The sequence below is a fragment of the Hippopotamus amphibius genome, chromosome 2, assembly GCF_030028045.1.
Source record: "Hippopotamus amphibius kiboko isolate mHipAmp2 chromosome 2, mHipAmp2.hap2, whole genome shotgun sequence".
NCBI classification, from domain to species: domain Eukaryota; kingdom Metazoa; phylum Chordata; class Mammalia; order Artiodactyla; family Hippopotamidae; genus Hippopotamus; species Hippopotamus amphibius.
In genome coordinates, this window is record NC_080187.1 from 211,067,809 (window position 1) to 211,093,167 (window position 25,359).

Consider the following 25,359-nt stretch of genomic DNA (forward strand, 5'->3'; position numbering starts at 1 on the left):
TCAGCTCTCGAGGGAGCTTGGGCCAGGCACGCGCCCCTGTGGATGGGATGCTGGACCAGAGGTCGGAGCCCTGGATGTTGGCAAAAGACAGGCGTGGTTGTAATGCAGGGCGAGTCACTTCATGTTACCTTTCCTCTCATTCCCATGGTGGGGATGAAAGGGAACATGGGAGAACTCTTCACATACTGTCCAACGCACAGGAGGGCCTTGTGTAGGAGCTGCCCCACTCCAGGCCTTCTCCCCAGGAAGGGACAGCAACCTGGTCTGGGACCATGGCATCCGTGGCCAGGGCCCCTCTGCAGAGGGTCAGGAGAGGGGCCCGGGTCCCATCACAACCCCCCAGGGCTCGCCAGGAATCCCTCCTGCACCTCAGGCTGCGGGCAGGGGCCAGGGGGCAGGGGAAGGCCTTTCCTGTGGGCACGGAGGCCTCCCCTCCCCATGGGCGCCAGGAGCTCGTGCGGAGCCAACCCGCCCAGGTGTTGTACAACCTGAGAAGCGGAGCTGGGACCCTCTCGCCGGGACAAGTGTCAACAGGAAATCTCCCAGCTCATCTCGCTCACAGTCCGGGAGTGCAGTGTCCCGCTCAGAGACTCGGTAACAAGACGCCGCTCTGGCTGGGCCTGCCAGAGAAGCCAGCAGGCCCTCTGACTACCATCGACGCCTCCTGATTCGCACCCTGGTGGCGCACCTTCTGCCGCAGGGGCTCTCTAAACTGCCCAAGGAGCATGGTCTTCTCGAGCTCTTTGCACACTTGGCTGATCGTTGTTAGGCATTGGCCAATCAGGGGAGGAACCTCTTTGTGGGAAATCGGACTCAGCAAAGGACCCAACACCCGGTGGGCACTGGGGGAAAGACTCGAGGTGGTTCATTGAGCAGGATACATCTCTGGGGATTAAAGAAAAGAACGTGAAGCAGAATCTGGTTAGATGAGCCCAATGTGCGCTTGGGGCAATCACACACCTGTACACCCACACCCCACCGAGTTACTTCCCGTGACAGTAGGAGAGTGCTGCAGCGATAGAAAACCCACGCCTTTTATTTGACAGGCCCAGATGGGGCAAGGGACTTATGCAAAGTCACACAGCAGGTTAATGGCAGGGTCTGACTTTTGTTATCTTTTATCTTCCCGAGCCGTTTCACTGGACAGGTGTCCTCCACTCCCCCATCCCACTCCCGGTTAACTCCCTGCATCTGCTACTCCAGCCCCTAGCACCTGGCGTTGTGTCTGAGATGCTTCAGGGGGAAAGAGGATCATGGCAGAGGAAAGAGCACGTGGGAGGACCCTGAGGCCCAGGGAACCGATGACCTGAGCACCACGTGGGAGTTCAGAGAGGGAAGCGTTCAGGCAGGCAGGGGTGGGGATGCACGGGTGCTGCGGGGGTTGGAACGGGATTCCAGCTTTATGACATTTTTTCAGGATGTGGAACTGGCCAGGCCATCTGGGGCAACTTGCTAGTCCTCAGGCAAGTAAGTCTCAATCCCATGTGACTCTGAGGTCCTGAGGCACCAAGAACAGGAGCTTGCTGGGGTGTGGGAAGGGGGCCCATAAGAGAACCCACCTCTCCTGCCTCCTAGGTCAGGGCACCAAAGAAGGCTTCCTGGAGGAGGTGGACCTAGTTTGGGGCCTGGAGGAGATCAGGCTTCCCAGGGCACTGCAGGCCCGCCTTTCCCAAACTTCTTGGCCGCTTCTCACAGAGGGGAGGAGCCCCTCCCCTCCCCCAGAGAGCTGGCTTGTGAGCCCTGGATGAGCTCTCGCCATCTGGGTCAGGAGTAATGTAGGACGTCACCACAGGCATCTTCCTAGGCTGATCTAAGCCGCCACCAGGTGTTACCCACGAGGGTTCTTGGCCTTCCCCAATCAATAGAAATAGACTAGAGGCCAGACAAGAACTTCAGGCAAGGCTTTATGACGGCCCCTGCTGCAGTGCAGGGAGAGAGAACAGACAGCAGCTTCCCTTGCTTGCTTGTTCGCGGAGGGGGCGGGGGAGGGGACCGTGTGTCCAGGGGTGGGGCCAGAGGAGTGGCTTAGGTGGTTTGCCCACCCCTCAGGTGGTGGTGTGTGCAGGGGGCATGCACAGTACCCTGCTTTTACTGCCCACACCCTGTTTGCTCCAGGCTTTTCGAAAGTGGCAGTTGGGTTTTTTGGTCTCTTTGTATCTTTGGGTCCAGAGTTTACCCCAACTGCACAGGCAGGCAGTTATTTTTAGTCCCATGCAGTTTCTTTGTATTTTGTTGCTGGAGGAGAGGTATGTCCAGGTGCAAGCACTGCAGCACTGCAGCAAAGAGTCCCAAGTCCCAGCATAGGGTCCCAGGTCCCAGCCAAGAGTCCCTGGTCCCAGCTTGTCTCACAGGCACATTAGGCCCAAGCCTGATATGTCTCAACAGGGTGGTCTCGGCCAGAGGCAGGTGTAGGTGGGCGCTGGGGGAAGCAGTGGAGGAGAGGGAAGCTCCCCGGTGTGACCTGAAAGATGACCTTGGGGCCAGCCCTCAGAAGCCCCAGGGAAAAAGTGTGAAGAAAAATGCTGGTGGAAAAATGACGAAGTCTCCTTGTGGGTCTAGAAAAACCATATAGTCTGCCGTAGAGCCTGGTCCTTGGGGACCCAGTGGCCATTGCAATTAGACTTCAATGCGCGCACACGCACGGCATACCTGCTGTGTGCCGGGCCTGACGGGGGGGGGCCGTGGAGCCTGCAGGTGAGCCAGCAGCTCAGGGTCCAGCTGGGGAGACCCCAGAACAGGAGGCAGCAGGTTTTACACTTTAAGAGCATTATTCTTAAGATGCTATAGAAGACGTGAGGTGGGAGAAAGTAATTCTGTTGAGGACGGTAAGGGAGAGCTCTGGCTAGGTGTGAATGAGTTGGGCCTGAACTATCACAGGGAAGGTGAACCCCAAGGATTCTCCATCTGGGAAGGATCTCCAGGGATGGGCTGATATGGACCCACCATTCTCAAACTTACACTGAATCACAAAGGGCCTGTTGAAACAGAATACGCCCCCCGCCCCCCATACACACTGTGGGATTCTGCATTCAGTAGGGCTGGCTGGGGCCCGGGGACCCGCACTTCAAACGAGTTCCCCGGTGCTGCTGCTGCAGTCTGTGGACCACACTCCGAGGGCAGTGATCTGGTTCACCCCCTTGCCTTGCCCTGGGGGCGGCCTGCTCAGAGGTCAGCCCACTCAGTCCAGTCATTTCTGGGACTGTCTTTGGTGCTCAGAGCCCTTGTCTGGGGGAAATGAAGGAGTACAGAGTCCTCATCTCCGCTGGCCGTGCCAGGCTCTGATGCCCAGAGATGGAGGAGAGGCTCGTGGCGGGTCACCCACAGGTCAGGGGCCATGACGCAGCCACCTGAAAACTCAGTTTTCTGACTCCTTGGGGCATGGGGACACTATAGGGACAGGGCTGCGGAGGGAAACCCTGGTTCCCAATTTCTTGTCATTAGCTGTCAGGGGTGCTTCAGAACACGGTCAAAGAGCGTGGAGACCCAGTTAATAAATGGAGAGATGGGAGTGTGTGTGTGTGTGTGTGTGTGTGCAACCGCACACAGCTCAACAACCTTCATAAAAAGAACTCAGGATGTACTTATAATCTCGGATATGTCTCCTCCCCTTTCTCAGTGTCAGTTTCCTCATCTGGAAAAATTAAACGCGTGGTTCGAGAGAGAGAGAGGATGAGGGGAGAGAGGGAGGGAGACCCGAAGGAGCAGGAGCGTCCTGGTAACAAGGCCATCATCTGATTAGCACCCAATTTAAAGCAGCTAATAGACATCTGAAACTTTGCAAGGCTGCGCAATTACCGGGCACAGCCGGAGCAGTGCTTGGTCTACGGGGAGCAGCCCATCTATCAGGGTGTCATCAGCCTCCACACCACACTCTGGAGACCTTGAGCTTGAATAACATTGCCCAGAGGAAGCTTGTAATGCAAAACAAAACCTTTCCCAGCAGCTCCGTGGTGGTCTTCAGAGGCAATTTCCTTGAGCCCCCACCAGACTTGGGTGAGAGATGTCCTCAGGATTTGTGGGGAGGCTGGCAGAAGCCCAGCCCCTCTTCTCTCTCCACCTGCCCCCAGGGCTCTGTCTACTGACAGCCCAATTGCAGCATCCTTCTGAGAGGCTGGCAAAGAAAACAAAGGCTCTGAAAGAGGAAGGAAAGACCCCCAGACAGCACCTGGGCTGTGGAGGCTTCAGGAAGAACACACACAAGTGTGGGAGCCAGCCTGTATTTGAATCCCAATTCTACCTTCACAAGCTGTGTGACCCTGGACAGTGTACTTAACCTCTCAGAGTCTCAGTTTTGTTATCTATAAAGACCTCTTTGGTTGGTCCTGGGGATTAGCTAAAATGACAGAAATGAAAGCATTCTGGAAGGACAAAAAAAATGGAATCCACTGAAGCCTTCAAATGTGCTGTGTCGTAGATGAAAGCTGCTTAACCAAGAGTGGCATATGGAATCTCAGACATGCGTTTGAGTCTCGGCTATTTGCTGTGTGACCCTCCGATACTCACTTAACCTTTCTGAGTCGTGGTGTCGTCTGTAAAATGGGAGTATTTACGGTATTTCCCTTAGATGTTTAATGGTATGAAAATTAAAAGAAAGCATGTGCAACCTGCCAGGCTCATAATCAGTCTCAAAAAGTTGCGCTTCTCGTATTCCCTAGGCGTCCTCACTCCAGAGCCAGGGTGGCACTGCCCTCATCCGCAGGTGTGTGGGTTGCTACACTGCGCTGGGCAGGCCGGGCCAGGCTGCAGGGCATGGCCAAGCCCTGGCTGACCCACAACAGCCTACTCGCCCAGTGGTTAGCTCAGGAAAGCCTCAAATTATACAATTTATGAAACCCAATCCAGTTTTCCGACTGGAACGTGTGATTAGAGAGATTACACATTCACTGTTGCAATTATGGTAATGTTGATGTGTGGACAGATAACTGGCAGCGGGGCTGTTCTGAACCATCTATTTATAGGTTGAAGATTCTTGCTATCTCAAGGCAGACATATGGGCCATAAAGGCAGGCGACAAAAACAGGAGGGGAGAGCAAACCTCCCTCGAAATGAAAAGACACGAAAGGAAGCGGTAATTAGGGCTGGGACCGGCTTATGTAAATCAGGTAATACTTTCAAAACAGAGATGAGATCTGGTTTTAATAAAGCGCATTGGAACAAATGGCAGAATAATGACTTAATAAATCTAAATACAAATATTTTGTTCCATCTCCAAAATGAACAGCCCTGGCATCTGCGGCGCCCGGGCCGGGCGAGGGGGCGGTGCTGTAGTGTAACTGTATTCTTTCACTCCCTCAGCAGGCTCGAAGATTTTAATTTTTAGCCTTCTGCTAAATTACATGGGCTGTCAGTCAACTGTGGGAGATATTTTGAGTAGGGAGATTTATACAAACACACAGAGCATACTCGGAAGGCTCAGCACAATATCTTTTACACCGGCCGGGATGTAAATGATAGGTTGTTGGGAGCCCGAATTACAGCTCTTTCGGAAATAGACTGTGGAGAAATTATTCACCCAGAGGAATCCGGCGGGTTTTTTTGGTGCCCTTCCTTGACCCTAGTATTAATCAGAGAAGCTCTTTGGTTGTCCTTTATGGTGCCTTTTCCAACACCGCCCATTTCAACTCCGGTATCTAAACCATGGCCCACGGACCAAACTGGATCCACAGGTGTGTGTGTGTTTTGATTGGCTCGAGAATGATGACCTGAAAACAGATCCAGTTTTAAAACGTAGTTGCAAATGCTTTTAAATCAAGAGCTTCATCATAAAAGTCATATGTCCAGCTTCTCTCGGTAGGTCAGAAAATCTAGCTGGCCACATTGAGTTTGCTTTCCCACGTGGTGACAGTCATCTGGGACTGAGGCTGCCCTGCTGTCTCTAGGTGGGCGTGACTTCTCCGGGTCTTCACTGTCCATCCCCATGGTCCCCACTGCACCCGCTTCAACTATGGTACCTGCCTGATCTCAAAGGCAATGAAATTTTGACCCCTCGTATAAATTATCCCTTTTTAGGGTCATTAGACTCTGTGGCTCAGGAAATGTAGTTGAAAATAATGTGGCCATTAAATAAGAAAAATGTGGACAATATAATGTCTAAAAATATTAACGTGAAATGAGTCATACAAACACACGTATATATGCGTGTGTGAGAGAAAGAGGAAGAGAGAGATTATCCGTGGTCCCTACTTGGCAAGGACTGCTCTTCATTTCATTCTGATCTGTTTCATGTGTTCCAATAGATGGTAGTTATTATACTGATGTTCTTGATAAAATGAGAAGCTGGTAACTTTATGTCAATCCCATATATTTTACTGGTCTGTGAAATCCCGAAGACTCGGTAAATCCTTGCCCAAATTGCCATGTAACTGTGGAACCTCGGAAGGCATCCATCTATCACCCATACATCCTTATATATATCCATTTGTATGTCTTTCCCTCCATCCATCCATTCATACGTTTATCCATCCTACCACACATTTGTTCAGTTCTCCATACATACATACATACATTGCCTGTCCATCCATCCATCATCCGCCTGTCCATCCATCTATCCCTCAACTACCCAATCCACAGAGCCCTCACTTCTGCTAGCCTATACTCTCCAAGTGGGTATCCAGCAAGACTTCCTATTCTTTGGTCATGTCTGGCTGACAGAGAGTTCTTCCTGTAAAAATCTGTGTCCTCATGAAAACACGTGTCCCTGTGATTTCCACCCATTGGTGTATATGAGAGCTCTGCAAATATTTGAATCTTCCTCTCTTGTCAACTTATTTACAAAACTCTTTCCTCCACCCCCAAGCTTTATCCCTCCCCAAAGACCAGCAGTCTTATCTTTGCCTGGAAAAATTCCTTGGATTCCTTCCATGAATCCTCCAGAAGTAGGAATTGCAGACCTTCTTTTTGGTCAGGCTCCCTGTTTTTCCTCAATACAGTGCTTCGCTGTGGGCCCAGAGTTGGGTGGGGCTCTCGCTCAGGGTGGATACTATTTCTATGGCCTCATTTGGGGTCTGATGGCCTCATCTCACTGGTCATATAGTGGGTGGCCAGTTCCCCCAAACCTACAAATTATTTTCCCACATGCCACTAATTCCCCATGTGAACCTCAACAGTGACCGTGGATCCAGCTGAAGAAGTGCTTTTCGAGGTTTTCTTTTCCTGCTGGGAAAGATTAAAAGTGTCTTCTGCTAAGCATTACTTCCAATCACTCACCAGGGTGAAGTGGTTGACTTTTCTGCTTGGAGGGATTTTTGGGTCTAAGAAGACATCCCTCCGCCCTCTCTTGTCTGCAGGAAGTTGCCTGATATTTCCTCACTGGCACGTCATTGATTTTGTAAAGCCTTAATCCTGGTTAGACTATTCATGCCCCCAGGAGTGGAGGAGAGAAGATGTCAGGCTAGGTCACACTATTCCTGGTCATTTATGCCACACATGGAGAAATTGAGGTTTTTAAGATAAAGGTTCAATAGGAGGTACAAGGGAAGTGCCAATCCTGAGTTGGGGTGGGGAAATGGACAAAATAGAGGGCACAGAGTTAGACTTCACTCTTCTGCTTTAAACGAGCTCCAGCATGGGCCCCTCGACGCTCAGTAAAGGTCTTTGGGTGCCTACGGTACAACCCAATGGCTTCCTGTAGGTTTTGCCTTCCTTATAATACTCGAAGCTCCTTAGCTTCTCCCGCATTCCTCTCTGAGCCTCACCCAGGCCTGGACAAATAGGTACTTCTCTCTCCAGTATTCCCTGTCTGGGACCAGATGCTCCACGGATAAAACAGATGCAGCCCTTGTCCTACAGGAGGCTACACTCTGAGATGGATGACATGTGGCAACAATGGTGGGAAGGCCTTCTGTGCAATGGGAGAGGCAAGCGGGAGTGAGCAGAAGGCATGGGTGCCTGGGCCAAAAACACTTACCCTCCTGGGAGAGAGGAAAGCTTGGTGGAGGAGCCAGGATGTCACTGAGGAGGAAGTGACAGGGGACGTTCCAGGCACAGGCATGGCTGTGACTTGGGAGCTGAATGAAATTCAGTGATGGGAGTGAGGGAGATGGTCAGATGGAAGAGGGAGACGGGAAGGAGGGCTTTGTGATGGCAACAGTGGGATAAGTCTGCGTGAAAGAGCAGGTTTACAAAAGCAACACTAGTGGCTCTCACATTTCCAGCACTTCCTACATATCGGATGCTGAACTGACTACTTAATACAAATAATGTAATTTCAGCCTCCCCACAGCCACTTACTAGTGACAAAATGAAACATTTATTTCCTTGGGAATATTCACAGCCCCCACTGACCCCACCTGCTCCTGATGAAGAGAACGCTGTGCTCTCTGAGTTTTCTTTCTCCAACCCTCTCCTAAAAAGGATGGATTCGCATTGGGAGAAAGATGGGCTTGGTCAAGGGGAGGGAAAAACCATGTGTAGCTGAGGCTGGTGGGAGTATTGTGTGGTTGTGCTCCATAAGATGCTCCAGAGCAACTAGGGAGATGACAAGAGGATTGAGGAGTGGAAAGGGAGGGGTTTAAAAAAATATTATTGTGAATTATTTGAGAGTTTCTAGTACAAATGGAATTCCTTGTGACTTATGCTAAATAGGACTGGACCACATGGGCCTTTGGATTGAGAAAGTGTATATGGGGATTATTTTCCTTTGCTGATGAAGTGACTAGAGCTAAGAACAGTTAAATAATGTGCTCAAGGCCACGCTGCCGGAAGCGGTGGTACCAAAATTTGTTTCCTGCCTCTGCTGATGCTCTCGTTCCCCATGCTGTGTATTCTCTGGGCCTGACTCACAGACATTTAGGAGTGGAAGGGACAAGGGACCATCGCAGTCCGTTGTTTGGTTAGTATAGAAACTGAGGACCAGAGAAGGGGGGCAGTGGCCCAAAGAGAGACATGGAGGAGCCGTCAGATGGGAACCTCAGCCTCCTGTCGTTCTGTGAGCCTTATCCTCTCTCTTTACTGAGTTCTCACTATGAGGTAGACAGCGCCTAGAACTTTACAGCCGACATCTCTTTAATCCCTAACAATCCCCAGGGGCAGGCATTATTATCCCCATTTTACAGAGGAAGAAACAGAGTGCCTTGCTGGTATGCATACACTTTAGAAAGAGCAAGACTGGCATTTGAAACCAGGTCTGTTCGACTTAAACTCATGCCCTCCACAGTTCTTTCCTCCCAACTTGCTTTCATGCTTAGGTTACTAAGATACTAGAACGCTTTGGTTCTCTAATTTTGACTTCTTAAACAAAATTATATCCCGTTTATAGTTGGGTCAAACATTTAGGTACAAGAGAAGCATTTTTCATGCAAAATTTGACATTGTTTACAGTTGATGTCGGAGAGGAAAGATGGTGGGGGAGGTTGGAGGGTAGACATGACAGGGAATCACCTGTTGGGTGAGGTTTCTGAACCAACGGTGCAGAACTGAACAGAGAGAGGCCTCTGGGGGTTTATTTGTTCCTTCTCCCACTGGAATCAAGCTGACAAAAATATTCCACTCCGAGGTGTGGTTATTTACAACCTCTTTACTCTGGGGACACTGGACACCAATCCTCACCGATTTGGGTGCACCTGTGCACGCACACACACATTTTATTTATTGAACAGTGAGTATTATGTGCAAAATAGCCCATAAGCATGCACCTATCACACATAAACAATTCATTGCCTCATCTCTGAAAGATGTTACAATCCAGCAGAACAGATGGGATGAGCTCACCAGGAACTTCCAGGTAAGATGGGAACAGTATGTGCCTCCAGTGAGGGGTAGATGGGTGGGGGTTGGGGGAGGGATGACTCAGAGGACTGAGTGATCTTGTCTGGCTCAGAAATCTGGAGAGCTTCCTGGAGGAGGTGAGGTTTCATCAGGGCTTCAGAGGAACAGGAATTTCTTGCCCGTCAGAGATGGAAGGAAGTGGATAGCCTAGATCTAGGGATTCTATGATTATGTATATATTTCTTTCTACAAAATATTCCCTTTTCTATCTTCTAGTTAAAGGCCCATCAACTGAATTCCTTCAAGTGCTTTTGTTATCCTAAGTTCTGATTTTTTCCCCTTCTGCCTAAGTTTACTATTGATTCCTTGTGAAATAAATCATAATTGCCTACTGTCACAACATGAGAACCACTTGACAGGCATCTATCCTGAGATACTGTCACCACCCGTCAGCCAGCTGGCTCTGGAGTTGGGGGAGGGGAGGGAAAGAGCCCAGCCGTCAAACTCAGGGTCCCAAGGCCCCAGATCATCTCCCATAATCAGGCAGGATGGCTCCTTCCCATGCATGCCCAGCAGCAGGAGAAGATACATGTGCTACAATGGGGGCATTTAAGAACTCCCATTCCTTAAAAAAAAAAAGAAATTTGAGCAGCCCCAATTTTCATCCTCCTTCTGGCCAATTGGCAGTTTGTAAGTCACCACCACCAGATGACAAATTATTACAGGGAATGATCAATATATTTTTCAGTAGAGCTGGCATTTGGGAAAAACAGACTGACATACAAAGAGACAGTCTTGCAAGCATTAATGCTCAGAGGCTACCGATTAATCAATAAGTAAATATTTCTTGAGTGCTTGTATGGATAAAAGCATAGTGCAGCGATGAACAGGGCCAGCTATGCAGTCAGATGGCTCTGGGTTTGACTCTTTGATCCACCGCTGGCAAGCTTTGATACTGGGCAGGTTCCTTAACTACCATACCCCTCAGTTTCCTTGTCTGTATCACGTGGGCTGGCTGCCAGGATTAAACAAGATAACACTTCTAATACTTAACATGCTTCTGACAGTTCCAAGTATGTGATGTGTACTCAGAAAATGCTGTTGCTGAGGTTGATGTCATTGTACCTAGGCTCCGAGGGGAGTTTAAGAGATGACAAAGTTCCTGGTTTGCAAAAGTCTAAAACTGAGCTGAAGAGACCAAACACCAACATCACAGAAAATGGTCAAAAGCTTCAAGTTGGAGGTGGCTGATTCTGATTGTGGGAGCAACAGAAGGTTTGAAAGCAATTGCTCATTCCATGTGGCTGGATTGATCAGGGAAGATTTCAGAGGAAATGGAGACTCCCCAAATTGACCTTAAAAGAAAAAGTCATCTGAGCATCTACTATAGGTTGGGTGCGTCCAGAATACCTTCAAGGGAGGCATGTTTTATCTCCGTGTTAACCACAAGGGATCTGGGACGTAGAAAAGTCAAGCTAGATAGTTAAAAAACATAGTGGGGTGCTGGTCAAGTTCATGGGGTTTGCAGGATACATGAGCCTAGGTGTGCAGTGTGGAGCTACAATGTGCACTGGGAGGCACCCGGATCAAAAGTCTTGGTGTCATCCTCAAGTCCTTTCTTTTTCTGTTGCTGCCACCTGAGGCAATCCATCATCTCTCCAGTCTGGGTTCTTGTAGTGACTCCCAGCCCTCCCTCTAGCCTCCCACTCTCTTTTTTTAAAAAAATAAATTTATTTATTTTTTTATCTATTTATTTATTGGCTGCATTGGGTCTTCGTTGCTGCACACTGGCTTTCTCTAGTTGCAGAGAGCGGGGGCTACTTTTCATTGCGGTGCATGGGCTCCTCATTTCGGTGGCTTCTCTTGTTGTGGAGCACGGGCTCTAGGCGTGTGGGCTTCAGTAGTTACGGCACATGGGCTCGATAGTTGTGGTTCACGGGCTCTAGAGTGCAGGTTCAGTAGTTGTGGCGCATGGGCTTAGTGGCTCCGCGGCATGTGGGATCTTCCTGGAGCAGGGATCAAACCTGTGTCCCCTGCACTGGCAGGCAGATTCTTAACCACTGTGCCACCTAGGAAGCCCCTCTAGCCTCCCACTCCTGGAAGAGCAGCCAGAGTGAGGGTGCCATTGGGTCCTGGCGCACCCAGAAGGATGGGAGAGGAGAGCTGGCTGAAGGAGTCATTTGCAAAGAAACCAACAAGGGATGGGCAAGCTCCTGGGGCAACTGGGACCCAACCAGAGCTGGGGCTATAGGACGGTATGTGCGGAGCCATCTCCTCAGGAGAGGGACACAGCTGCCACCATGGGAATGATATACCCTGGCTTTTCTCTCCTTCGCCCCTCTGATTTCCTGTTGCAGCTGCCATTGACTGAACTCTACTGGAAGCCAGAGGGCAAAGGAGCACCGGTGATGCAATCAAAGGCCAGCTTAGGATGATGCTAAGGAAGCTTGAGCTCTGAGGGCTCTTACTTGCGTGGGCCCCTTCCTAGGTTGCGTGTTTATAACTTTGTGTCATTTTGCTTGAACAAGACTCCCCAGTTGTTTAAGCTTTAGTCCCCACAAAATCTGGATGGGTCCCCACCAGCCTCATGGGACTCAAAGCAAGGTGGAGAGGTCTGAGTGGTCAATGGAGAATTTCCAATACAGACATTCACTGAAAAAACTGTCATAGCTTATTAGTTCTCTGCCTAAAACCTTCTACTCATTACTCGGAAAAGGCCAAGGACCTTACTGTTCCTACCAGGCCCTACACTGGGTGGCCGCACTGCCCCAGCCTCCACTTCCTCCTGCTGCCCCCTGCTCACATGGCCCCAGCTGCAGCGGCCTCCTTGCGGGTCCCATACACACGCCTTGGCCCTTGCTCTCCATGGGCCTGGAACTCTGGGCCCCAGCAGTGCCCATGGCTCCTTCAAGTCCTGGTTCCAGTGTCATCTCCCCAAGTGGCACTTCCCTGACCTTCATTTTTCAGTTGCCCTTTGCCTGCTTTATTTTTCTCCAGAGCACTCATAATCTTCTAACTATTCTCTACTTTTACTTCCTTACTTGGTTTCATACCTCTCTCCCCTCATTGCACTGTCAGCTCCACGAGGGCAGGGATTTGTCTTTTTGGCTCACAGCTGCATCCCCGGTGCCTGAAAAATATCTGGCACATAGTAGGTGCTCAACAAATAGTATAGGAACCAGTAGGTGCTCAATAAATGCTAGTTGAGTAAATGGCTGGATGAAGGAAGGGCAATCAGACAAACTTCTGAGTGTGATGAGCAAGGCAGATGCATAGAAGTATTGATAGAATTCTGATGCCGGAGGGTCCATGCCGTGCGAGAGAGTGCTGCAGAGCATGCAGGTGGCAAATCAGGGCTTGAGCCCAGGAGTTTCAACACCAAAACCCAGCTCTTTCCATCACACCCATGTTTTCCAGACTCCCTCACTTTTCAGGGGTAGCACTTCAGGGATGAAGAGAGTGTCCACTTGCTCCAGACAGGGGAACTGTTGGATTTGTTTTACACATAAGGTTTCTAAGAACTGTTTTATTTGAAGAGTGAGCTCTTGGTTTGAAAAAGATTGAACCTTTTGCAACACTTCGCCATTTCTTGGAGAGGGCACCCCACGGTGGAGAATTGGCATGAACAAAAGCCCGAGAGTCAGGAAAGGGAGGCAAGTAAAGCTGCCAGGTGTGGAAAGGCCCTGGGAAAATCCACCGGGATGGGGATGCAGGCTGTGCAAGGACCTCGGGTGCGGAGGAGTCTGGACCAGGTGCAGAAGGCACCAAGGAGTCAGGGCATCTCAAGGAGAGACAGGTGATGAGAGCAGCTGTTGGGAGAATGTGGCTTGGCCTGGATATCTGGGGGGCCTGGAGCAGAGAGGGCAGGGAGAGGAGCCGGGAGGCAGTGAGGGATGTGGGGGCAGCCCAGGTGATGGAGAAGAAAGGGCCCCAGTCAACATTTCCCAGGACACTTGTAAGTGGACTTCAAGCCCACAGTGGCAGTCTGTGCTGGGACCACATCTTCTGGCATCTGCTCTCCCCTTGGCTCTCACCTAGCTTCTCCCAGCACCTGGTCTCAAGTCAAACAGAGGTAAGAGCACGGCTGGGACTTGGGTGAGAGGAGTTGAGCACTCACCCCAGCACAACATTGAAAAAGCACCCAAAACCCCATAATCAAGATAAATAAAATTTTAGTGAAGTATTTTTTCTTAAATCAAAATTAATGCAAAAAAATCTGTGTTGAACAGAATATTGAAATTTCAAATAAAGTCAGGGATTGGAGGCATTCACTAGGTGAATAGATAAAGAAACTGTGGTACAGCTAGGCAATGGAATATAATTCAGGGCTAAAAAGAAATGGCCCTCAAGCCAGGAAAAGACATGGATGAACCTTAAATGCATATCATCAAGTGAAAAAGTGAGCCTGAAAAGGCTACGTACTATATGATTCCAAATACATGACTTCTAGAAAAGGCAAAATTATGGAGACAGTAAAAAAAATCAGTGGTTGCCAAGGGGTTGGGGGAGAACGAACAGATCAACAGGTGGAACACAGAGGATTTTTAGGGCAGTGAAACTACTTTATATGATACTACAATGGTGGATACCCATCATTATTCCTTTATCAAAACCCATAGAATGTAAAACATCGAGTGAACCACATGGATTCTCCTATATCTTTTAAAAGTGCTTTTGTGGTTCAAACCTATTTGAAATTTTATGTATGTTTGTATCATGTCATATTGATATTTCATGCTGTGTTTTTCCAAATGGATGTACAACTTTCCCCATACCATTAATTGAATAAGCTTTTCCCACTGCTTTTTATAAAATATTTTGTCATTTAACAAATAATTGTGCATAAAAGTAAAAAAAAAAAAAATGAACCATATGGTAAACTAGGGACTTTAATGCTAAAGTTTCAATACTGGTTTATGAGTTGTAACATACACACTACATTAATGTAAGATTAATATAAGGAATGGGGAAACTGCAGAGGAAGAGGGGAACACGAGGGAATTCTATACTTTCCATTTTTCTGTAACTCTAAAACTGTTCTAAAAATGAAGTCTATTAATTGAAAAAAAATCAAAATCGAAGCAAAAAATCTATAATGAACAAAATATCAAAGTTTCAAATAGAGACAGGACCTTTAGGCAGGGATTAGGGTGAGCTGAGGGAAAGATCATTTTCAGGACTGTGCAAATTCAGGGTCAGATTCTTCAGTCTCTGAGCTTGAAGAGTCTTTGGAAGTCACCTAGTGCTATAGGGAAACTAAGAATCATTCTGTGAGGTTGCGGCGGGCGGGGAGGTGGGCCTGGGAGCAGAACTCTGGGCACGCTCTCAGCCCAGTGCTCTTTCGGGCAACTGTGCTCTCTGCTGCAGGCGGGATGACTCACTGTCCCATGCATGCCGTGTGGCCGGGAAAAGGAAGGAGGTGGCTGGAGCCTAAAGGACTCCCTGGTCACGTGTGAGCTGACCTTTGGATCTCACCGAGGGCTGGGAGTCTAGTTTATGAGAAGGCCGGCTTTGTGTCTCTCTCGGATTATCACATCATTAACAAAGAAATGGGACCCGTTCCCACATAAAGCACATGCGGTGGGTGGTTCCTGACATCTTCCTGGGCTTTGCCCAAGCCAGGCGCTCCAAGCTCCTGGGGAAAGCATCAGAAAACGCTGCTTCTTTCCCTCAGACTCCCTGAGATCCCCTGTCCCGCCCCGCTGGGAGCCCTCCCACTCTCAGATGGGCCGGATGCGCCGAGGACACGCTCCCCCACTTGAAGCTCACTTAGGGGGCTCTTAAAGCAGATGCCTCGCCTCAAGTGGGCCTCTGGACTTTCCCTGCACTCCTGTGGGTTTCCTCTCCCGAGCCCAGGCCTGTCCGAGCCGGCCTCCGGCGCTGGGACTGTCTCCACTCTTCACACACAGCTGCGGAGGTGGCCGGGGCTCCGGGGGGGGGGGGGGGCAGCTGGACCTGAACTTGACCTCAGGAAGCCAAGACAGGAGGGCACGTGGTCCCTCACCCAGAGTCCCCAGGAGCTGGTGCCAGTTGGGCCTGGGGTTGAGGGCTGGTTCAGCATGACCATCTGCAAGCACTCAGGCCCTTGTCCCCTCCTCCGAGGGGCAGGTTATCTCGAGGGGCTACATGGAGGGCTCAGCCACCGGCCACAGCTGCTGAGGGCAGGAGGGCCAGAAAGCTCAGGGACAGTGCTGCAGCTAGACGCCGTTAGCACGGTGAGGACAGGAGAAGTCAAATTTGGAGCGGAAGACCCCAAATCTGCGAAGCCAGTGTGGACTCACAGAGACGTCAGAGGAGGGGAGGGCCCAGAGCCCGGGGGAGGGGGTGGATCCGGGGCCTCCCCTTGAGAGAGGTTGATGGATGCTCTCTGGCTTTAGAGATAACAGATGATGCTAGCGGTAAAGAGCCACATAGGAAAATGAGTGTAAAACAAGAGGTGGGAGGGGCAGAGGAGGAAGGCTGTCTGAAGGCAGCTCTCTGAGGGGTGGTGCAGTAGGCACTGACACGCGGAGCAGGATTCTTGCTTGAGACCAGGCTCCGCCCCGCCCTGTTTCCTGGTTGCTTGGTTATTACCGTCTCCCTGAAGCCCCCTCTCTTAGATTTGCTCAAGTCTGCCTTCTTGCTGACTCAGGGGGTAGGGGGTGGTCCAGCCCTCGGAGGCGTGATTTCAACACTGTGTGTTCAGCGGCTCCCAGCATGGGTACCACTGTGATGGCCATTGGGTGCGATGGCTGGGAATCTGTAGGATGCGTATTCATCCATCATTAGGACAGAGAAGTGGAGGCAATGGGGTGTGCTGAGAGGGTGGGCCTGAGGTCAGAGAGGTCTGATCAAGTGCCAGCTTGCCCCTGTGCGGTGTGAGCCCCTGTGCCAACCCTATCTTGCTTTCCATGAAGGGGTTGAAGCAGATTTTGTTTTACGATATAAAATCTATGGAGGATAATATTACCGAGAACATCACAGAGAGCCAGGCCCTACCGCATTGGACCTTATCTGCTCCAGCGCTTTCTCCTCTCTCCCTCCCCTTCCAGATGGGGTTGAGGGTCCCTGTGCAAACACCACTCCTCCTGCTCCCGCCCCCGTTCAAGTCCCCACCTCCCTCCTTGCAGATGGCTATTAGGTTGATGTTGTGTGAACCCCCCTCGGCTCTGACAGCCAAAGGTCCTCTGAAGATTGCCGCATTTTCCACACCCTTTCAGAGGCCCTAGGGGCTCCCATGGAAAGCCTCCAGCCCAGAAGTTCTTCCATCATTCCTGGGCTGCCCCCTGAGGGTGGCACTGGGTCTTGTACCCCCGACTCTGCTCCACTGAGGCCTAGGAGTGCAGAGTCTGCGCCTCCCGGCTTGTGGCTGAATGATTTTGGCTGAAGGCCCCTCCTGCGGGCCCCTCCTCCCTCCCACTCCCCAGAGCCTGGCCCTGGGCTGGATGCAGAGGGGAAAACAACTAATAAATCAACCTCAATTCCAACTCCAACAGGTAGCAGCTCCTACATGCCAGCGGCTCCTCCCAGACCTAGCCCGGGACTCCCAGGTGACGGAGGCAGGGGTGGCCGCCCTCCTGGTTTATTCCCCCTCCTTTCCAGAGGGGGTGTGGCTTTACTCCTCCAGAGCCCTTGGTTGTGTTAATACAGTGTGTGACTTGTAAAATTCACGCAACCAGTGATCTCACACACTTGGAACCTGGCTCTCAATCCAGCTGTGATCCGGGAGAGAAGGGCCCACGGGTGGGGTCTGTGAGGACATGTGGGCTGGGAGAGCCTGAGGGAACCAGAGGCAGGGCACCTGGGAAGGACCCAGGGTCATTGTCAAGGAGAGCCGAGTCCCAGGCAAAGATCTCCGGTACTCCTGGATGCCTCCATTGGTGGGACACGGCTCCATTTCACAGATGGGGAAGGTGACGTTGAGAGACGCTACACTATCTGCTCATGGCTTTGCTTAGACAGTAAGTCAAGGGTTGATCCCTGCCCCCACCCCCGCCCCCGCCACTGCCCAAACCATGTATCTCCCGGGTCACCTTTCTCCCTTCCCATTCCTTGTTCTTGGGTCATGGGGACAGGAGTCGCTGAGGCAAGAAGGCTGGGGTCTGAGGCCTGGCTGTCCTGAGTGGCTGTGACACCGAAGGTGATGGCCAAGCCTCCCTTTGCTCTCTGGTCCAAGGGGACAATGACCCTTGTCTTGCTTTGTCCCACCCGGGGAGGTCAGGAGGCTCACAGGAGATAAGGCGTGTCACCTTAGAGGTGCTGTCTAGGCTGGAGGGGATGAGGGTTATTGCCACCAGGCTGGCAAGGGGATAGATGCCAGGGCAAGAATGACGTGAGCCCAAAGGGCACGGTGAGGAGACCAGTCTGGCCAGAGCAGTGATGCATGGGAGCTGTGCTGGACAGTGGCTTCCTGGGTGTCACCCAGGGAAGGCCTGCGGGCTGGGACCTGAGCAGGGTCTGTACTGCTCAGCTTTCCAGGGATTGGTCAGAAGCTGCGATGAGCCACCCTGGGAGGACCAGGCTCTCCAAGCCCAGGGTAGCCTGGTCCAGCTGCCCACCTAGACCACCCTCGGAAGGCTAGGAACCTCTGGGCAGGAAACCTCTGGTGAGAGCTGGTTCATGGGGAGTCCTTAGAATGTTAGGGGACCACCTGGGATGACAGACTGCTCTGGCTTGCCTGGGATGTGGGACTTTTAGTGCTGAAACGGAGACAGTCCTGGGCAAATTGGGATGGTCGGTCTTTCTAGAATGACTGTCGTCTGGTCATTGTTTCCTTGGAGAGGGAGCTCATGCCGGATTGGGGAGTTGGAGAGTTTGGAAGGGAAAGGTACATCCTGGCTGGCCCCTGCTGACCCTGACTTCCAGCCAGGCCTGCCTGCAGGGATCAATCAGCCTGTGTGTGATCTGACCTCCTTAGCTGGGCCTGTCTCTGCAGCACGGGACAGGGGCTGAAGTGTTCTAGGGGTTCATTCAGGAGGAAGTATTAGGAAACACTGCAGCCACCCCTCTAAGCCACAGCCAGCTTTGCCAGTTTGATCTCCATCATGTGCCTCCCGGGCCCACTCTTTTTTTTTTTTTTTTAAGTGTACAGTTTGATATTTTTTTTCTTATTAGTAATGTATATATGGCAATCCCCAACTGGGCCCACCCTGATGGATTCCAGACTTGGAAGGAGATGGGGGTGTTATTTATCGGCGGTGACCACCCCTCCAAATGGACACTGAGTGGTCGGGGTGTGGAACAAAGGACTCAGGCCTTAAAAAGTGGTGAGTGACCACGACCCCAGCAACAGTGACAGAGTCACACTTCAGAGGCACGAGTGCAGCCCAGGCCCTGCACAGAGCAGAGAAACGCTAGTCACTGTTATTGTTCTTGCTGTGAGATTAGACCCCATGGCTTTTAACTTTATTATTTCTTTCCTTCTGCTGCCTTTAGGTTTTGTTTGTTCTTTTTCTAATTCTTTTAGGTGGTAGGTTATGTTGTTTAGACCCCACGGCTTTCCAAGTGCGGCCGCGGCCACTGTCTCAGGGCCCTCGGACAACCCCAGGGAGTAGGTGGGATGGGGTTGCCCGCATTTAGCAGGTGAAGCAACAGCCTCAGAGTGGGTGGAATAATGCTCGGAGGGCAGGTGCACCGTTGGTGGTGGCCCCGGGTCCTAGCTTGGGTCTCCTGACTCCTAGGCCATGACACCCTGCACTCTGTCTGGGTTCTCACTGGCTGGAGGATGTCAGGGTGGGGTATGTGTGCGTGCTGGGAGGAGAAGCGAGACAGGAGGTAGGGAGCTGTTCTTTGAATCCCCTGTGATCATCATATTGAATTAAGAAGAAGCCACACCTTTGCTCGGAAGGGGCGTGGCTAACCCTGGAGCTGGCTGGGCCCCCGAGGAGGAAGACGCTGTGTATTATCTGTGCCGGGAGCAGCCCCTCTCCCCACTTCCCAAGGGAGCCAATGGGGAGCAGAGGACTGAGCATGGGCTTTGGTGTCAGAGGGACTTGGGCTGGAACCCTAGATTTTGTCACTGAGTAGCTCTGTGACCTTGGGGACGTGACTCCATCCTGTTGGCCCTCAGTTTCCTCACCTGTAAAGTAGGGATAATCACATCTATCTCCTGGAGTTGTTGTGAATATTAAAGTATCCGGCACGTAGTAGATGCTCAATACAATGGCTCCCTTTCACCTGCCTCAGGTGTCCCCTCACGGGCTGGAACGGCCCCTGCTGGTTCTGGGGAGATAATAGGATGTCACCCCTGTGCTGTGGAAGGCAGGCAGTTCATTACAAGTGCTCACCCTTCTGCTGGGCTTTAATCCTCAGTAGAGTCCCTGTGCACGTTCTGGTCTACCACTTAGCTTAGCCAAGGAGAACTGGGGGGGGGGGGGGTGGGGGGCGGAGGGTGGGGGCGGTATGGATGCTCTTTGATTTGGAACCTCAAAAATAAAAGCTGCCGTAGCTCATCCCTGAGGCTGGGCTGGCGTGTCCTCAGCACAAGGATAGTCAGTATCCCTCCGTCCAGAGTCCCTCCTTCCCGCAAGGCTCTGGGTTTATTTGCTGAAGGGACGTAAAGTCTCCCTTTCTGCTGCCTGCTCCCTGTTCGTGACACACGGCCCCTCTGCCCAGAGGGGAGAGCTGGGATTCTGAAGCAGGGAAGTCCAGCTGGAGAAACGATCCATTAGGCAGATGAAAAGACATTTTTCTTCAGTGCCGTTACACTGCCCGCCCCAGACAACACACTCATTACAGTTCTATCTCATTCAGCTCACCTAGAGAATAAAATTAGAAATCAAGTCAACTCCCTAGAGTCTTGTTATATCAATCTGACTTACACAAAACAGGCCAGACAGAGTGTGAGGTTTCCATAAAATTAGGCTGTGTCCCCAGGGGCTGCCTCGAAGCTACCCAACATTTCAGAAAACTGCCAGGCGCCCTTTTGCATAATTTATCAATTACATACAATTCAATTCATTGCAGGCAGGAGGCAGGAGGCGATGGCTTGGGACAGAAGGGGACCCTGGAAGTAGCATGTGTTGGGGAGAGGAAATCCCGATTCTAATCTCCTCCCCAGTGCTGACTAGATGAATGAGCTCAGACAAGTCCTCCTCCCTCCTGGGATCCCACTTTCCCCAAGCATTTAGTCTAGGGCAACGGACTGTCCTTTAGGCAATTCTCGAATTTGTCTGAATGCTGCAGTTCTGCATTGGTGGTATCTGAACACTGCGGTGGGTGGAGAAAGAGATGTTCAGGGCTTGGGACCTGCCTGGCAGTGTTGGAACATTGAGAGGCCAAGGTTGGCACGAGGGCGTGGGTGCCCAGTTGGCCAGATGGAGGTCTGCTTCTCAAATTCGCCCAGTGACTTTCTCACTTGTAACGCCGCCCCTCACATCAGGCTATCGCGTTAACTTCACCTCTATTCTGTTTCAGTGGATGCTCGCGACTCCCTAGGGGAGGAGGCAGGGCTGCCACGAGCAAACATGCTTTACTGATGGGTGCCCCGGGCCACCAAGATCAAGTGCATCGGTCCAGTGCCCTCTCCCCACCCCCACCGCCTAATCCCTCCCTCTGTCCCCTCTGCTCCCAATGCTCCCTCTACCCCTGGAGCATGTTTTTTATGGTATTACTTAACCATCTTTATTATACTTGTCTACCTGCCATCCTGAAGGCAAAGAACGGGCTTTTTCTCTCAATTTCCCAGGCACTGGGTCAAAGGCCTGCCCCCACCACAGATGCTCAGGTCATGTTGGATGAAGGAATGAACGCGTTGAAGACCAGAGAGAGGTGGCTCGCTAATGCCGTGTCCTGAGTCCAGTGCTCCTTGCTCCAGGGTCTGACAAGCTGTTTACTCACCCCTGAAGGCCCCTCTGCAAGGTCAGCTGGGCCCCGCTGCTGAGCCGTCACAGAAGGGACAGGATGTCTTTTACCAGCCTCAGACCCACGATCTCCAAGGCTTGCACTTGGCCACGATGTACATAGTAACAGGACTGTCCCCTGTATGGGGCACGCTGCCTTGAAGAAACTGGTCAAACCCCCCCGATGGGGCAGGTACACGTACCCTCAGGTTAAGGAGAGAGGGTCAGATAGGCCACACACCTAGTCTCAGGCTCCCAGCTGAGGTGGACGAGCCCTGGGATTTGAACCTACTTCTGGCTGAAGCTACAGTCTACACTCAGTCTACGCAGCCGTGATTTTGCTATATTGTCCTCTATATTTTCAAAGTGCCATCTTACCCCCAATCTCTCTTTCATCCTTGCAGGACTGTAGGTATAAAGGTAGGTCAGGCAGGAATCATCAGCACACTTTGAGGAGGAGGAAACTTATGCTCAGCAAAGCAGGGTGACTCACACGCGGCCCGCAGAGCCGGGATCCAACCGCACTCCAGACAAGGGGTGGAGGTCCAGACAGGCCCAGGTACTCGCCCGTGGCTCAGAACGAGTGAGCCACTGGTTTTTTGTTTGTTTCCTTTTTTTGTTTTTGTAAGAGAGCTGAAAAGAATATGTAAGTATCCCCTCGTAGAGTGGCGTTCCCCACTGCAGAGAGATCTCCGGAAGCAGATTTCCTCGGGGAGCAGGGGGCACCAGGCCACTGAGACTGACCCGAAGGCAGTTTGGCTCTGCGGAAATGTCAATACTAAATTATCTGCCTGGCGAACATTGTCTCAAATAATGAAACCCAGGACATTCTTGCTGCATTCCTGGAGGCCGGCCATGGGGTGGGAGAAAGGATGAGGTCACAGGGGTCTATCTGTTGTCCCTAAACAGGAGCGTCAGAAAGGTCAGGAGTGGGTTCTGGGAGGAGAGGAGCTGGGGTGGCCCCCCAGCCTTTTGCTGAGATGCCTTCCTCGAGGAGGCTCTGGAAGCACCCGCAGGGCTGCTTTTGTTCCTGAGTCTCCGGAGCTTGCTGGCCGGTTTCCGGGACAGGGTGTACAGCCCTCACTCGGCCCGGCCCCTTAGGCCTGCGTGTGAAGAAGCTGCACGGCTGGACCACGTGGGGCAGCGCCAGCCCCGCTTGGAGATGTCTACAGGGTAAATGTTTGCTGCTTTTGTCTGGAAGCAAAACCCTTAGCCCTTAGCCACTGTTTCTCCAGCCTCCATGGAAATTAAAGCCAGGAAGCTAAGCGGTGGGTGATTATGGGGTTCAACTTGCTTATTAACAGCCCACAAAGGATTACCATGGGGCTTCTTGGTGAAGCCCACAGAGGCTTGGAATAGGGCTGCTTCCTGGCTCCGGGCACTGCTGTCTGAAAGCACCGTCTTCTTCAGGCAGAAGGGCTCCGCCTGGCTGTCTGGGGGCACCCCGGCCCCCAGTCCACAGGATGTTCCTAGGAGACTGGGGGTGGGTGGTGGTAGGGTTAGGCAAGAGGGGGCACAGCCCTTTGTGATCCGCACCTGCAGGGGGCCCTGGGATGAGTAGGGTGAGAAAAATGCCTACCCCTTTAGTACCGAGTTAAGGTATTGACAGTCGTCTCCTTGGAGAGGGAGACCATTTAGCTACGTTGCTAGAACAGCGTCGGGCAGGGGTCAGCAAACCCACCTGTTACCCATTTTTATAAATAAAGTTTTATTGGACACAGTCACACCCATTCCTTTCTAGATCGCACGGGGCTGCTTCCGAGCTACAACAGCAGAGTTGAGTAGTTGAGCAGAGACTGGCCCACAAAGCCTAAAATATTTTCTGTCTGGCCCTTTACAAAGTTTGCCCACCCCAAAGCAGGAGAAAGAGTGTGAACTTCAGAGTTGACTAGATATGCCTTGACATGCCACTTTTACTTTTGTTCTGTGTAATTTTGGACATGTTGCTTCACCTCTGAACCTCACTCTTCCCATTTGTAAAATGGAGACGATATCTATTTAACACATGCTTACCATATCGTGCTCACCACGCATCAGGCACCGTTCTAAGTGCTCTGCAAGCATTAACTCACTTAATGCTCACAAGAACTCGGTGAGTTGGGTGCTCCCATGACCACACCACTCTGCAGAGGGGGACGTGGAGACCAGGAGGGATTAAGTAACTAACCCAGGGCCCCACAACGCTGGGATTTTGAACACAGGCAACATGGCCCCTGGGGCTGTGTTCTTAATCAGCCGTTGTGAAGACTGAGGAGTAGGGGATGAGTGAGGACTTCCCTGGGGGTCCAGTGGGTAAGACGCCACACTCCCAATGCAGGGGGCCCGTGTTCAATCCCTGGTTGGGGAACTAGATCCCACGTGCCTGCCACAGCTAAGATGTCCAAATGCCTCAACTGAGATCCCACACGCTGCAACCAAGACCCAGTGCAGCCAAAATAAATAAATTAATTTTTAAAAAAAGGGATAAGCAGAACTGAGCCACAGGGGCTGGGATGCAGTAGGGACTTGATATCTGTTAGTTCACTCTTCCCCTCATCCTCTTTGCCAAATTGTTTGGCTTCCCACCTCTGTCCAGAATAAGGGTTCCGGCCCCTTTGGATTGCGGTTTCTGAGGTCATCACATCCCCCCCGCCTTTGCCAAAGCCCAACATCACGCATGCTGCTTTGGTTTCCTTGACACGCTCCCGCTCTCCCTTCCTGCCACTGTCTCCCTCCCACTGTTTAGTTAATAATAACATATCATGTTCTGTCTCAGATGCATATCAGTTGTGTGTAATTATTTATGGAGAAATAGACAGATGATTCCCTGCTTGGACCGTTTTCACAGGCAGCCATACCTATCACTTAGCATCCCTCTCTCCCCTAGACTAATAACACTGTCCACTTCAGATCCTGGGGCCTTGATTTATTAGGTAATTTGTTTCTTCTCTGTGGCTTGGGCCTGCCTGTCATCGATATAATAGAATGATGGAAGCGCAAGCTATAGACACCAGACATTAAAAACTAGGCAAATATTACCCATTTCAACTCCTTGTCCAGTCACAGCCAATCCTCTGCTTGTTGAGGGAGAGGAAAAAGATGACAGAGGGACACCCGGAGCCTGATTCTCACAAAATGACTCTTTGAAAATTGGGCTGGTTGCTCCACTATTACGTGCTTTTGGGAAAATGCCCAGGAAAACACACAGCCACACACACGGGCGTGTACGCACATGCGCAGTAAAGGAATCTAAGCTCCCCCCAAAGAGACTGAATGCGCTGAAGAGGGAAAAGAACTGAACTGGGTGCCAGGAGGCTGGGCTTCCTACTCCAGCTTTGCCACACTATCCAGCTGGGGGAGCCGGGGCAAGTCACCTCATCTCTCTGGGCCTGAATTGCCTCATTTGTCAGACGAGGAGGTGGATTAGATGGGCTCCAAGTGGCTTTCCAGCCTTAACCTGCTGAGATGCAGCCAAGGTTACATGGAATGTCAGAGGCAGAGCTGGAAATTGAACCTTTGCTGTCTGATTCCAAGATGGGTGCTTTGAGCACTCCACCATGCCGGTCCCATCAATCATAATTGTAATCAAAAACAATCAGTCTCTTCACCATCAATAGCCTTATCACAATCACTGAAATAATATCGCCAATAAATGATCTTTAATTGCACCATCAAGAGAATCATCAATGCCATTATCAGGAGCATCTCACCACCACCACCACCACCACCATCATCATCACGCTCATTTCACTGACTGTTTTCTGTATGCCACGTTTCACATGCGGGATGTGATTTCATCCTCATAGCAATCCTAGAAAATAGGCACTGTTATAATTATCCTCATTTAATAGATGAG

The 25,359-nt window shown here is 51.2% G+C and overlaps 1 pseudogene; it reads left to right on the top strand.

Annotated features, from left to right (window-relative positions):
• LOC130844707 (ras-related C3 botulinum toxin substrate 1-like) overlaps window positions 1-25,359 on the top strand; it is a 118,448-nt pseudogene that overhangs the window by 82,927 nt on the left and 10,162 nt on the right.